The sequence below is a fragment of the Cannabis sativa genome, unplaced genomic scaffold (genome assembly GCF_029168945.1).
Source record: "Cannabis sativa cultivar Pink pepper isolate KNU-18-1 unplaced genomic scaffold, ASM2916894v1 Contig7, whole genome shotgun sequence".
NCBI classification, from domain to species: domain Eukaryota; kingdom Viridiplantae; phylum Streptophyta; class Magnoliopsida; order Rosales; family Cannabaceae; genus Cannabis; species Cannabis sativa.
In genome coordinates, this window is record NW_026870043.1 from 3,476,864 (window position 1) to 3,493,119 (window position 16,256).

The 16,256-nt window shown below is 38.2% G+C and overlaps 1 long non-coding RNA gene across 1 annotated transcript; it reads right to left on the reverse strand.

Moving 5' to 3' along the window:
- Window positions 1-6,244: 6,244 nt before the first annotated feature.
- On the reverse strand, window positions 6,245-7,139 carry LOC115716838 (uncharacterized). The gene is made up of 2 exons (XR_004011611.2): window positions 6,723-7,139; window positions 6,245-6,604 (listed from the first exon to the last, which is right to left on the reverse strand). It is a non-coding gene; the product is annotated as an uncharacterized LOC115716838 (long non-coding RNA).
- Window positions 7,140-16,256: the final 9,117 nt, after the last annotated feature.

Consider the following 16,256-nt stretch of genomic DNA (forward strand, 5'->3'; position numbering starts at 1 on the left):
TTATATGTCTAAATTAATAAATATATTAAATGATAATATTATTTAATAATTAATTTTTAGTTATTAAATAATTAGAATTGGCATTTAAATGGTTAAATTGGAAAATTGACTTTTTTGAGAAAATGGGATTGAAAAATAACAAAATGGGAAAGTTGCAAAGTGAGGCCCAATTTCCTTATATGGCCGGCCACTATGCAAGCCTTTTACCATTTATTTTTCTATTATTTTAATGACATACAATTCTTACCTAAACCTAGTTGGCATTCTATAAATAAAAAGTGTTGGCTTCAGGAAACTATGACTTGCATTTTGTTTCTTTCAGAAAAAGCCATAGCCGCCCCTCTCTCTCTTTTCTTCTCTTCAAATTTCGAAATTCCTTTGAGTGATAGAGTAGTGCCCACACACATCAAGTGGTATCTCAATCATAGTGTAACACCCTAACTAACATAGGCGTATTACGTGATTTTTAAACATGTTGTGCAGCTCGTTGCTAATCAACGAGGTTTATGGAAAACGTGATTAATTAAAATTTTTGCTTTTTAATTAAACTTATAAAATATTTATACAAAAGACTCGGGATCCCGATTACAAAATCATTTACAAAAGTTTACTGTCTATATAAAATACTTGTCGCCTAGCGACTAATTACAAAAATAGCCTTGCTGTCTAGAGGATCGTACGCTCCAGGCCTAACCGCCCCGACATGTACAATCTTCATAGGCTCGTTCACGGTCCATCAGCTCTAGCCTTGCCTTTACCTACACATAAACATAGCACTGTGAGTCGACAGACTCAGTAAGAAAAGCATAATAATACTCATACATAAATCCTGGCCATGATCGACGCCCATACCCCCGATCATAACCCTAATCGCCGTGTCCAACACGATACCGAGTCCCCCTAATCGCCGTGTCCAACACGGTACTCGCCCGAACGTTCATAGGGACGGTACTATTGACAAGTAACAGCCTGATCGGTCGAACCGGTCATACTCCGGCTGCTGGTCATACTCCAGCCTGTATCGACGTGTTACAGTATCTGCCTGATCGGTCGAACTGGTCATACTCCGGCTGCTGGTCATACTCCAGCCTGTACCGACGTGATACGTCAAATAGTACGGAACCACCAACCTAAGTATCAGCCTAATCGATCGAACCGGTCATACTCCGGCTGCTGGTCATACTCCAGCCTGTACCGACGTGATACAGTGTCAGCCTAATCGGTCGAACCGGTCATACTCCGGCTGCTGGTCATACTCCAGCCTGTACCGACGTGACACAGTTGGACGGTTCGAAGCCAACATACATATCTAATATAATCTAACAGGCTTCCTACATGCACGCTAAACGTGTAATCTACATATGCATACTGTTATACTAATCTTACCTGGATTCCGAATTCAGGTGTGCCGGTCAACCTGACTGGAACTATCTGCGCGGCGGATTACAGGCTCCTAAACCATAAAAATCACAACACTATAAGTGATACGCTAAATCACTTCCCGAGGACTTAAACTAGGAACTAAAAGTTTCCCTATCGATAAAAAAGCATGGAAATACCCCAAATAAGATAAAAATAAGGAAACTAGGGTTTCAGAAAATTCCCCAACCGGTAGACCGGTTCTGCAACCGGAATTCCGGTTCTGAGAATTCCTGGACCCTCATCCAGAATTCCGGTTGCACAACCGGAATTCCGGTTCCTCGCAGGAATTTTTCAAAAATTCACCACTCAAACAAATCCAACCCAAATCACCTCAAACCTTCCAGACCTATTCCATATAACCCAAATAACATTTCTAAAGCATTAAATCCACCCAGAATGTACAGAAATGAAAAGTGCCATTAAAGCCCAAGCTTTGAGTTCCAAAACTCAAACTTGCTTAAAATCAACTAACATGCATCCAGATCAGATTAAACCTACTTAATCAAGCATATAAAAGCTTCTGAAAACACACGAGTTCGACCTCAACAAACACAGCAATAAAACACACAATTTCATGTTGAAAACCAAACTTTTGCATAGAAAAACTTTAGCTTTACTCAACCTAACTATCATGCTTCACAAACAGCTCAAATATCCTTAATTTAACATGCTTAAATCCCTGAAAACAACATATAAACACAGCAACAACAGCCACCCCAAAACTAGCATACAACCTACCATTTCTCTTTAAAAACTTTCAAGAAACATAAGAGAAAGATGAAGAAACTTTACCAACAATTAGAGATCACTAAATCTGGTCAGAATGAGCTTGAATCACCAAGAAAAACTCCACTTCTTTGCTGCTCAAGGAGGGCCGAAAAGAGAGAGAGCTTTGAGAGAAAAAGTTTTGCTTTTCTTTCTAATTTTTGAAACTTTTGAATTAAAATGAAATAACCATTAAATCCCTTATTATTTCAGCCAACACATACAAAATAAAACACTTAATTCAATTAAATAAAGCCCACTAAAGGACAAAATATCATTGGGGCAAAAAGACCATTTTGCCCCTCCACACTAAAATAACATAATTAACACTAAAGGGGTATTTTTGGGAAATTCTAAATTCTCGGCCATTCCCGACATTCCCAATGTCTAATAACCCATCCCAAACTACTAACATACTAAGTTGTGATTTTACTGAGCCAAACACCGAGTTCCAAAATACCGGGCACCGAAAATGCAAAATTATGAAAACTACTGAATGACATAAAAATGCATCTCTGAATTCAATAATAACAGTATAAATAATTATTTAAATAGCTATAAATAATTTCATAATTAAACGTGATTAACTGCTAATTTCCAAATTAAACTAAGCGGTCTTTACACATAGTGTGTAAGACTGTGAAGAATCCAAACTACAAGAAGGAGAATCAACATCAAAGGAAGGAGAGAAAGAGATCCAGATTCAGATCTTGATAATGCTCTGCTACAGAAAGGAATCATGGGCTAGAGATCTTAATGGAAGGAGTCATTATATTCCGCTGCACCCAATGTAAGGTTTACTAAACTTTATATGTGTTTATTTCATTGTTTTAGAATTCATATTAGGATGTTAATGAAACATACTTGGTAGTAAACCTAGATCCTGGTAAAATATTTCCAGCATTTCAGCAGAGGTTTTGTAAGTAAAAATTGTTCACCCCCTCTACATAAAAAATGGAGGTATTTATAGCAGACATGTGGGTAAGGCATACCTATTCTCCTCATGTCCACATAAGCCATGACAAAGTACAGGTGGAGTACAACCTTGCCAAAGGCAAGACATGGCATCCATACAAGACATGGCAAAACTATAAAGCAGTAATTGAAAAGAGTGAAGCGAGCCATCAAAGGGCTGTACCAACATGTCTGGCTAGCCAAGAGAAGCCTATAGGCCGTCAAGAGTGAGGTTGTATGGCAGGCTAGGATCTGGGCACAAGCTGGCCAGGGAAAAGGTGACTTTCAGACTAAGGGAGCTTTCGTTCGACTAAGGGAAACTGACCTCTACAAGGAAACGGTGTACAAAGTTATCTTCCACTTGCCAAAGGCTAGCTTCCACATTCTAAAGATGGCCTTATCTTTGTAGAGCTACAATGACCTGCATGATCTTGGTAGGCACATGACCTGCCAGGTCTTAGCATGAGCATGGCCGACCAGACCTCAACCTGCAGAACAGTTGGACTTTGTGCCCTAAATTAAACTCTATTTCAATGTAATCTTTTCTATTCAATTATCAATAAAGAAATAAATTTATTTTCATTACTTATTTAATGTGTTATTTGGTTCATGTCATCATTTATTTGTTTATTTTAATTATAAATTTATCCAAACCCTTATCGCATTAGTATTCTTGGTTATTGTGTTGTCAGCATAGTTGTAAGTAATCAAGATTGTGTGATAAAATGTATTCCTATGATTTATCAATACACATGGTTTAACTGATAGGATAATCTACAATGTAATTTACTTGCACCTTGAATAAGTGCCATGTCCTTTCCAGGGCATTGGTTAAAGTAAGCTTGAGTTAGATGTATGGAGTATGCATCGAAAGGGACCGATATTGAACTTGGATCAGATATATAATAAACTTACTGTAATATTCATTCAATTCAATATCACCTAGTTGATCTTAGAGCAAATGATCTTAATCCTGAGATGGTTAGGTTCTAGTTCAATTGTATTATTTGTGTTCTTCAATCTGTTCGTTAAAGTCGACCAATGGTTCTTCTCGTAACATATAGATAAAAGACATGGTAGTTCAATTGAGTGGGAGCGCTAATCATAGATTTAGAATCTATAGCTTCTATCTGGACATAGAAAAGAAACGATGATTTCCTTCGAGCTTTGTTTAATAGAGATAAATGATTGAGTACTCATATTACAGTGATTATTTTAGTTAACTGAAATATCATTTATATGTAGCTAAGTGTTTTAAGGATAAAATACATTGAAGGGTGTAACGGTAAATTTGTCCTTACTCAATGTAAATCATCTATAGAGGATCATTGATTTTTAGGATTATAACAAATGGATAATTTATAGCGTATCTATATCATGGAACATATAGAGCGTTCTATACAACTGAGAGTGGAATTCCAAATCTATAGTGGTGCAAGTGTGTAACCCAAAACCAAATATTTTCATCCAAATTTAAAAAATCATAACTAATTCATAAAATATCAAAATTAGGTTCTCTAAAAGCCTAAATTCATAAATTTTTCGTTTACTTTCCAGTAAAAATATTTCCAAAACAAAACAAAAAATATTTTACAGTATACATTGTGATTTCCATACAATCATCAAACATGCACATAAACGACCATGAAACAATCCAAATCAACACAAACATCGTTTTACATCCATATTTCATGAAAGTAAATCATTACCATGGCTCTGAGACCAGGATCTAGATTTACTACCACGTATGTTATTTAACATCCCAAATATAAATTTCTAGAACAATGTAATTTAAACACATATAAAGTTTGAGAAACCTTACATTGTGTGGAGCAGAATTAAATGACTCCTTTCGCTCAAATCGCTCAGATTTGATCCTGATTCTCCTTCACTTGAATTGGATTCTTCACAGTCTCAGACACTATGATTAAGGACTCACTTGTTATGTGTGGGTATGCACTCAATCATTAAGGCTGGAATTTAGTTTGTGAAGATGGCTATATGATTTCGAAATTAGAAGAAGAAGAAGAAGATGAAGTTATTGTGAATATTTTACCAGGATCTAGATTTAGTAACAAGTATGTTGAATCAACATCCTAAGTATGAATTCTCTAAAACAATGAAATAAACACATAAGGGTTTAAGAAAACCTTACATTGGTTGCAGCAAAATATAATGACTCCTTCCGTTCAAGATCTCTAGCCCATCATTCCTTTCTATAGCAGAGCCTTAAAAAAGAATAAAAAATTGGGTAAAAAATCACTTGTTGGCCGTACACTTTAGAGGCTAATCTCTAGTTACAATTTTTCCACTTTTTTCAACCACTTATTCTTCTTTTCAATAATACCATATTTTCTAATTAAAACCTTTAAATGCCAAAACTATTTATTCAATAATTATAATTAATTACTAAATAAAATTGTCATTTATGTAATTTATTAATTAGACCATACAAAGTCTCTTAATTAACAAATTGACCCCAAAACCTCTTTTCTTCACAATTAAGCCCTTGCTTAGTGAAAATTCTTAAATAAGACATAGTTTAATTTTAGAATTATAATTGATTAATTAAAATCAATTGACTGAGTCAAGAAGCAGTATTATCTCAACTTGTGAGGGGACCATGAAACTGTAGAATTGAGCTTCCAATAAGCAGATCTAGAATTTACCAAGCAAATTCTCAACTTATTAATTCCTCATTGAACCACTATAGAACTTGGAATTGAATACACTCTCAGTTATATAGAACGCTCTATAGATGACTGTTGGAATTATTTTACTAGGATGTAGATTTACTAACAAGTATGTTATTAACATCCTAAACATGAACTTCTAAAACGATATGAAATAAACACATATAAAGTTTCAGGAACCTTACAGTGGTTGCACACTACTAGAAAAACCCCATTTTAAGTCCATCAACATTGGACTAGATAAATCTTTCGAGTCCCTTTTGTGTTGGACATAATAGCCTGGGACATAAAAAGGGTCTTTTCTTAGTCCAACAATGTTGGACTAGAAAAACATTTCTAGTCCAACAATACTAGACATAAAACACACCTTATTTTTTTAATATTAAATAGTTTTTATATAAATTAATAAATATAAAATTATTTTCAAATTTAAAATTTACTATGATAATTAATATAATTAATAATACCAATTTAGATTCAACCACATAATTAATAAATACCAATTTGAGATTCAATACATATCAACAATTATATAGAAATAAAAAAAAATTAATAATCCATTAATATTACATTCCAAGTTAAAAAAATAATAACAGATTAAAATATTTTAATATAATAAAAGTTTTACAAATAAGAAATCTCTGCACAACTTGATCAGTAAAAATAATATGCTTATTATTATTATTATCATAAACTTCCTCTTGATAATTTTCCTCATCAACAAGCGACTCAGCTTCTTTTCCTGAAGAATACCCCTCTTGAGCTCTAGCCTAAGAAAAAAGCAAAAACTAATTATTATCCAAAACTTGAAAAAGATAAATACAAAATGGGTGGGTTTCATTATTATAATCCAAGTCTAGCCCCATGATTTCTAATCTGATTACGCACCGAGAAATCCAATACCCAAAACTATCATGACCACCTCCGCCATCTCTACCACCGGGAAATCGGCATGCCATTTCTCGACAAAAACTTCAGTGCTACTGGCATTGTCAATGTCGTGCACACCGAATCCGCATGAGAAATAAAGTCGGGGATAGAAAGAACTGAAGAGCTAGAGAGATTGCTGGAGATTTGAGCCCCGAAGGAGATGGAGCGAACAAGATATGAGGTTCACCGCGAACCATTAACCCCACCCCCTGCCGTGAACCACCCGAACCCGTGGCTGTCTGTTTCGTGGTTCACTGCAAACCACCACCTGAGAATTGAGAGTGAAAGAGAGAGATCTGTGATTTGTTTTTTGTTAAATAAAATGGGGTGCGGCTGATGATGTAGAATAAAATATTATCTATTAGGTTTGTTATTTTTAAAGGGAAATTTGACAATATATGCTTAAAAATAAATAATACACTAAAACTATGCTAGCATTTTTTACATTATGGAAACTATACTTAAAACATTTTTCCCTTACAATTTTACCCCTAAAACAAATAAAAAATATTCATAACACTTTCTCTCTCTCTATCTCTCGGATTTCTCTCTCTCTCTCTCTCTCTCTCTCTCTCTCTCTCTCTCTCTCTCTCTCTCTCTCTCTCTCTCTCTCTCTCTCTCTCTCTCTCTCTACAATACACACATTGCCACCACCGGAGCTAGTGTTCGGCCGCCTTACTCAAAGGGAACTTGAAACCCAACCAAAGCCCTAAGAAAGTCATTCCTTTAAACAATAATGGGTATGTAATTTCTTTAGTAATTATTATTTGATTTAGATGTATTTATGTTGAAAGTAATAGATCTACACATATCCGTGGTTTTTATGTACCCTTTTGACACCCTTTGTCAATGAAACACGAAATGCAGCAAGTCTGCGAGTTTACTGGTTTTTTTTGCAATTTTAGCGATATTTTTCGACATGGTTAGCGACATTTAGCGATTACGAGCTGACAAGAGGTTAGGGATGACATTTAGCGACATGTATCGACATGTCGCGACACAAGTCGCGACACATAGAATTATTGTGTTATATTGTGGATATTTTTATTTTTCTCGACAAGTTCGCGACGTTTGTCGACTTACTGTTTTTTGTAATTATTTCGCGATAAGTAGCGATAGGTTCGCGATATCTTGCGACATATTGGTTTGTTATAATTTGTGGTCATTTTGGTTTGCAGATTCAAATGTGTTTGTAGTTGTACTATATGATGGGGCTTGGGCAGTTGAAGGTTTCAACTGGATATTCAATAATCCAAAAAGTAAGATGTTAATGTTTGAGGTTGACACTACTTTAGAAAAGATGAATGATATTTTGTATGAAGAGTTGGATATAGACCCTATTGTGTATGAACTGAAAATAGAGGTGTGTTATATGTACATGAAAGGCAATATGATACCGCCAGAAGTTTTAGTGAAAGATAGTCAAGTAAGATTATTCTTAAGAATGAAGGCAAAAATGAGTGTGGAGAACTTGCTGCCACTGTTTGTGACTAAGGTTAAAAGGCATGCGCTTTTGGGGCCTACTCCGCCAACTGTCCTCCCAAGAAGTGTTGTTGGGAGTTTTGTCCCAGAAACAGATCCAACCGTAGGGATGAATTAGCAGGCCCCTACTAATATAGAGGAGGATAATAGGGTTGACTATGGATTTGACCAGTTCAATGAGTTTGATGGTGCATTTTACAACAATGATCCTATAGTAGATTTGAACGAGGATGGTGATGCGGAGTTGGAAGTTCATGAACCTATAGAAGTACCTTCTTTAAGGTTAGAACTACCTCCACCATCTCCACCACGTCCAAGGGAGCAAAGGAAAGACCAAGAAAGAAGAACCCCTCGGAGTGAAAATCACGAAACACTGTGCACCAGAAGCAGCGCCTGTGTCCTCCTCGTAGTACTGTACCATCTGATTTTGAAGTTTGTACAAAATTCAAACCTATTGTGTGGACAAGGGAAGACATAGAGGAAAATAATGTTTATACAACTTCTTTTACTGGTACACATTCAGGGGAAATATATGTTGGCAAGCTGTATACAAATAAGACTGAATTGAAAAATGTGGTTGGAAGGTTTGCATTGAAAATGAAATTTGAGTTCATGGTGAAGAAGTCTGGGACCGATGTTTTTTATGCAACTTGCAGGGGTTCAGATTGCAAATGGAGAGTGAGGGGGAGGAAGAGGGCACGTTGAGACATGTTTGAGGTTACTGTATTCCACAACGAACACACATGTAGCCTGGATTCTAGACATGCTGATAACCGTCAAGCAGCACCGTGGGTTGTTGGCCACCTCATTAAGAACAAGTTCAAATCAGATGGAACTAAGTACAAAGCTAAAGACATACAAAGGGATATGTTTCAGGAGTATGGGATCAAGATGAGCTATGAGAAGGCTTGGAGGTGCCGAGAGAAGGGACTTATGTATTCGAGGGTACGCCACAGCAGCTTATAGTCGATTACCCGGTTACTTTTACGTGCCGGAACAAGAATCCAGGTACTATTACAGACATTATCACAGAGGATAACAGGTTCAAGTACTGTTTCTGGTCACTGGCTGCTTGTAGGAGGGGATTTAAGTTTTGTCGTCCTGTGATTAGTATCGACGGCACGTTCTTGAAGACAAGGTTTGGGGGCACAATGCTAGTTGTTGTAGTGTACGATGCAAATAACCAACTGTTTCCGATTGCCTTTGCAATTGTTGACAGCGAGAATCATGACTCTTGGAAGTATTTTTTGCAGAAGTTAAAGGAAGCGATTGGGGAGGTTGAAAACTTAGTGTTTGTATCGGATAGGAATCAAAGCATTGAACATGCTGTCGAGGTTATTTTCCCCGAAGCATGCCACTGTGCATGCTACAAACATATTTCTATGAATGTCACCCACAAGATCAAGACTGATGTATGTAACACGCAAATATGGTTGGCCGCTTACGCATGGTCGAAGAGGGAATGTGATAGACATTTGCAGGTGCTCCGACAGATGGATCCTCCCATCGCTGCTTATGTTGACAATATAGGATTAGAAAAATGGGCTCGTCCTTATTGTCTAGGAGACAGGTACAACATCATGACAAACAACGCTGCAGAAAGCCTTAACAACGTGACTGAAGAATTTCGGGCATATCCAATAACTACTCTAGTTGAGTTCATAAGGTTCACACTACAAAATTGGTTTGCTAACCGTCTGGAGAAGGCAAGTAAGTGTGTTACCCCTTTGGCAACTCATTTTGAGGAAGATTTGATAAAGCAACACGAGGATGGTAGACGTAGAAGTGTCCTACGTAACAGTGCACAATTGTTTAATGTTGGAAGAGGTGCTGACGGTTCTGACTTTGAAAAAGGCGGAGATGTGAACTTAGTTGAGAGAACTTGCACTTGCGGCATGTTCCAATTGTTGAAAATTCCTTGTCCCCATGCATGTGCCGCAGCGCTTACTCAGAATGTCAGTGTCTACGCTCTGTCATCCCCCTATTACACAAAGGAGACGTGGAAGAATACTTACGATGCAACAATTAATGTTGTGGGCGAGGAGGATGAATGGGTGCTTCCAGAACACATGCAGAACATGAGAATCGGTGTACCAGTGGAGAAGAAACCTGTAGGTCGTCCAAGAAAGAGCAATGCAGGAAGACTACGGACTAACCGATTTCCATCGAACGGTCAAAAAGTCAAGGAACCACGGAAATGTTCAAACTGTGGCGCATTGGGACACAACAAAGCTACTTGCAAGGCCAAGGTTTGAGCAGCATTTTCGTTTTGAAATTGCATGCATTATTATTATTATGGTTTATGACATGTTACTTGTATTTTTTTATGTATGACTATGTTTTATCGACATTATTTTCTGTGTATGTGGTTGTTTACTCTCACTATCTCAGATTTTTGTATATAATTGTGTATTTCACGACATTTTGCGATATGTAGCGACACTTTCACGACATTATTGGAAATTTATTTTATTCTGGATAAGGTCCTGAAAATGCGACTTTCCACGACTACACTAGCGACATGTCACGATATAGGAAGAACTTTTATCAATTATGGAAAAATTTAAAAACTGCGACTTTCCACGATTACACTAGCGACATGGTGCGATGTAGGAAGAACTTTTATCAATTCTGGAAAAATTTAAAAATAGCGACGTTTCACGATTACGTTAGCGACATTTTGCGACATTAATGGAACTTTTATTTATTCAGTGAAAACTCGATATTTAGCGACGTTTAACGATTACATTTGCGACATGAAGCGACATGTAGCCTTGCAATATTTGCATAGAGATCCAGGCTTCACCTGTTTACCATTTAAATAACCTAACTTGCAGCGACGACAGCCTTCGGGGAACCCTGGTGGTGGAGCCGGCCATACACCTGTTTTGTTAAATTTTTTTTCAAGTTTTAGAGACCTCCACTCTTTCATAAGCCGTTCATCTTCAAAACGATTCATGTCGTCAAGCACTTTTTGCATTTGAGGTGTAATTTCCCCACAATAAGGCTCCTGCTTGATCTCTTCAGGAGTAAGAATCGGATATTTGCCCTTGTTCCTTCTAGTAGACATTGCTAAGAGAATTATCTTAAGAGGGAAAAAATTAAGAAAATATGTAACTTATGAGATAGACAATTGGCTTTTATAGAGAAAACTAGTAGTTGGGAAGGTGGGATAATAAATGTAAAAATTGAATTACACAATTGTACACATGTTTGTCATGCACAAAGCAATCTGGGCAATTTTCGCGACATGTCGCGACACAGAGCGACATGTTATCGACATAGTCAAGTAGTTGGTTAGGCGGGATAATAAATGTCACATTAATTACCATTTAATGTGGAAACGTCTTTTGTATCGACTTTTCGCGACATAATTGCGACATGTTAACGACATCAACTGAAGAGTCAAAACATGATTTTACTATCGACATTTTAACGACATGTTCGCGGTGCTTTAGCGATATGAAACAAAACAATCAGAAACTAAAAATTTTCGACATTAAACGACATGTTAACGATTTTGTAGCGACATGTAAGTAAAAGTTTTAAAATTGAACACTTTTCCATATATAAAAACTGTACAGTACTAAAAACAACTATCGTCTATAATACAAAAAAATTACAACCCTTTTAAATTATATTTCACCAAGTTAAGTTCTGATAAAACAAGTCTACACACCACCGATCTCTGAACATTCTCATGCTATCGTCTGTAATGTTGTCCAAGGACCGATTCAGCATTAGGTATTCGATGTACTCAAGTGCATACACCCCGCAATCACCACTGAAAAATTAACAACAAACACATTTAGAGACTGAACTGCATTTAAAGAGTAATGGCAAATGAAATAATAATATACTATATTAACAAATACCTTGTTTTACTTTGGGGAACCACCTCACTTGGCATGCGTCTAGCATGCATTGATCTGAGTTGGCTACTGTCCCCTAAGTCCACATTCAGAATGTTGTTGTTGACTTGATCATAATAGCCAGTAGACCTCAGCAGATGTGGAAACAACTCAGTCCAAGGTAGCATGATGGCATCAAACTGTGCGTCGGTGGTGCATGATAAATCATTATCGTACACCCGAATCTGCCACATATCAATATCTACCTCAACAGCAACCCAATGTTTTTGATGATCGAAGTACAGGACGAAGTATATGAAGTTCAAATCCTTCCAACATGGCATGTAACGGCTCTCCATACCCAGATAGTACTGGTTCACCGCATCTGGCCATTCGAACGTACTTCTGTCACCAGTCTGGCAGCTCCAAATGCCTATGAGGAATTGTGGAAGTGTTGTGTCCAAAATCACACCTGGCTGAGGGTACAACTCTGGAAAATGATGGCGTCTCCTCCTCATCAAGTGTGATATGGCATCTATGTGCTGCATAAAAAAAAGAGAAGATTAATCAATGTCGTAAATAAAGTCGCGAAACGTCGCGAACAATGTCGCCAGAAAAATTTGCCGAATGTCGCGACAATGTCGTGACAATGTCGCGACATGTCGTTAAACAGAACGCACAAAAAAAAGTGCCCATGTCGCGAGAATGTCGTGACAATGTCGCGACATGTCGACAAATAAAACAGAAAGAAAAAACATCTGTATCAGCAGCAATGTCGCGAAAATGTCGCGACATTGTTGCCAACACATCGACAATAACATATATGTTGCAAAAAAAAAAAAACTAATTAATGATTAAATACTTACATCATCGTGAAGCCACTCCGACCTAAGAAACAAAGTTGTGAAGAACTTGACATCGCCAACACCGGTGTGCACATTCCTAGGTCGGGCATTGGGAATGTCTCCAATCAACCACCTCTTTTACCATAGCCATCAACTCGTCCATCTTAGCCAGTAGAGTCTCCTTCAGATCTTTCTGACTATCTGTGAAGGACCGCCTCATGCTGAGATGGCTATTTACTAACCCCGTCTGTGCCAACATGACGGCTTCCTGCTGGGACTCAAGCTTCTCCAGCCGGGCCTCAATGCTATCCAACCTCTTTACAAGGTCAGTTTCCACAGTTGTACTGGTTGGAGCAGAAGGACCTGCTGAAGTAGATGGCTCGTGTACTTCAGGTGCCGGTGGTGGTGGAACTAAATTTGCCTTTGTCACGGCCTTGTTGATGGTCTTCGCTTGAGTTTCAAACACAGACTCCTATGTACCATCAACGTCCACCGTTTGTTCTACGTCCATCTCAAAGCAAAGAGGGGCTTTACCCTCATTAATACTCTTGAAGTATGCCTCTTCACTGGGCCGGGGAAACAAGCACTTCTTCACCACCAACTGAAACAAAAAAGAAAACACAGAATAATTAAAAACTGTGAGAAGAAGTCAAAAATTATGATAATTGTAAACAAGCAGCACAATGTCGCTAAATGTCGATAACATGTCGCGACATTTGTCGCGATAAGCGATGCAGCAATTTCTTTTGCGACATCGCATAATGTCGCTAACACATCGCGAACAATGTCGCGAATGTTCATTTTCAATAAATTTAAATAAAATACTGAACAGTAAAGAAACATACCCGACTGTTGAATAACAGTGCAATGTCGGTTGCCTTGACATCTTGTTTCCGCTGGCCCTCCGGTGTTTTCCAGCTCAACATTCTGGGGAACTTGGTCCCGTTGCAGTGGGCATACTTCTTCCCCAACTTCTCAATTGCTTCGTATGCCCGATCGAAAGGCAGCACATAGCCACTAACTGTGTACTTTGCCTCCTGAGCAATCTTCTTCCCCTTCTTCTTGTCAACATTATCCTTGTAATGTTGCATATTCTTTCCTAATGTCTCCATCAGCTTACGAAAAGCGCGCTCGCCCCACGGATACTTAAAGAAGAATTCGAGATCGTTAACAAACTTCAACATCTCAGGCCAAACTTGGACATTGCCCTCCTTTGATACTAATACACCTTCAATGAAAGCGATCAGTCCAAGCTTGTAGGCATCATCTTTATCTTCGCACCTCTCAAGTTGGAGCATAAGGGAGTCCAACTGAACAGAACTCTTCCCTTCAAAATAAGTCCGAACTAGATGGTCGTTGCACTTGGCGTGTATTTCCTCGTCTGTAGGGGCACTACCCATAGGTAAGCCAGTAATGAGTCCAAACTCTATCCGTCCGAATCTCATGTCATTTCTCCCTACATGAAACCAAACCTCATCCTCCTTTTCTGTGTCCACTTTCATTTTTCTTAAGAGGAGGCTGTAACACCCTAACTAATATAGGCGTATTACGTGATTTTTAAACATGCTGTGCAGCTCGTTGCTAATCAACGAGGTTTATGGAAAAACATTATTAATTAAAATTTTGCTTTTTAAATTAAACTTATAAAACAATATTACAAAAGACTCGGGATCCCGATTATAGAATTATTTACAAAAGTTTTAACTGTTTAACTGATACATAAAATAAGGGTCGTCTAACGACCAGTTACAAAAATCAGCCTCGCTGTCCCGATGATCGTACGCTCCAGGCCTAACTGCCCCGACATGTACAATCTACACAAGCTCGCTCACGGTCCATCAGCTTTAGCCTTGCCTTTACCTACACATAAACGTAGAACTGTGAGTCGACAGACTCAGTAAGAAAAGCATAATAATACTCATACATAATTCTAACTGCCGTGTCCAACACGATACTGAGTCCCGCTACTGCCGTGTCCAACACGGTACTGAGCCACTACTGCCATGTCCAACATGGTACTGAGTTCTGAACGTTCATAGGGACGGTACTATTGACACGTAACAACCTGATCGGTCGAACCGGTCATACTCCGGCTGCTGGTCATACTCCAGCCTGTACCAACGTGTTACTATATCCTCCTGATCGGTCGAACCGGTCATACTCCGGCTGCGGGTCATACTCCAGCCTGTACCGACGGGATACATCAATAGTACGGAACCACCAACCAAGTGTCAGCCTGATCGGTCAAACCGGTCATACTCCGGCTGCTGGTCATACTCCAGCCTGTACCGACGTGACAGGGTTGGATGGTTCGAAGCCAACATACATAACTAACGTAATCTAATAGGCTTCCTACATGCATGCTAAACATGTAATCTACATATGCATACTGCTATACTAATCTTACCTGGATTCCGAATTCAGGTGTGCCTTTCAACCTGACTGGAACTTTAGCTGAGCGGCGGATTACAGGCTCCTAAACCATAAAAATCACAACACTATAAGTGACACGCTAAATCACTTCCCGGGGACTTAAACTAGGAACTAAAAGTTTCCTTATCGAGAAAAAGCATGGCAATACCCCCTAAAACATAAAAACGAGGAAAAACACGGGTTCTGAAAATTCCCCAACCGGTAGACCGGTTCCCCAACCGGAATTCCGGTTCTGGGAAATTCAGGACCCTCATCCGGAATTCCGGATGCACAACCGAATTCCGGTTCCTCGCAAAGAACACTCAATTTTCATATCTCAACCAATTCAACCCCAAATTGATTCAAACTTTCCAGACCTGTTCTATACCTTCCCTAGAACATATCCAAGGCATCAAAACAACCCAGAAACCTCAAACACGAAAAATGCCATTGGAGCTCAAGCTTTGAGTTCCAAACTCAAACTTGAGCAAAACCACCTAATCATGCATTCCACTAGCTTAAATCCACATAAACAAGCATATCTAACCCTCAGAAAACAATTAAGAACATCCAGCAACTTCACAGCAACAAATTAAACCATTTCTTTCAAAAATCATAACTTTTTGCATAGAAAACTCAAAGCTTCACACAACCTAGCTAACATGCTTCAAAAAGCTCAATTAGCTTCAATTAAACATGCTTTAAACCTCAGAAATCAACAACAAAACACAGAAATAACAACAGCCACAAAAAGCATGCATTTACTCAACTTTTCACCATTTTAATCAAGGAAATAAAGGAGGAAAATTAAGAAACACCTACCACAATCAAGAGTTCACAAAACTATAATGAATCTAGCCTGAAAATTGAAGAAAATCCAGCCCTTGAATTACATGCACCCA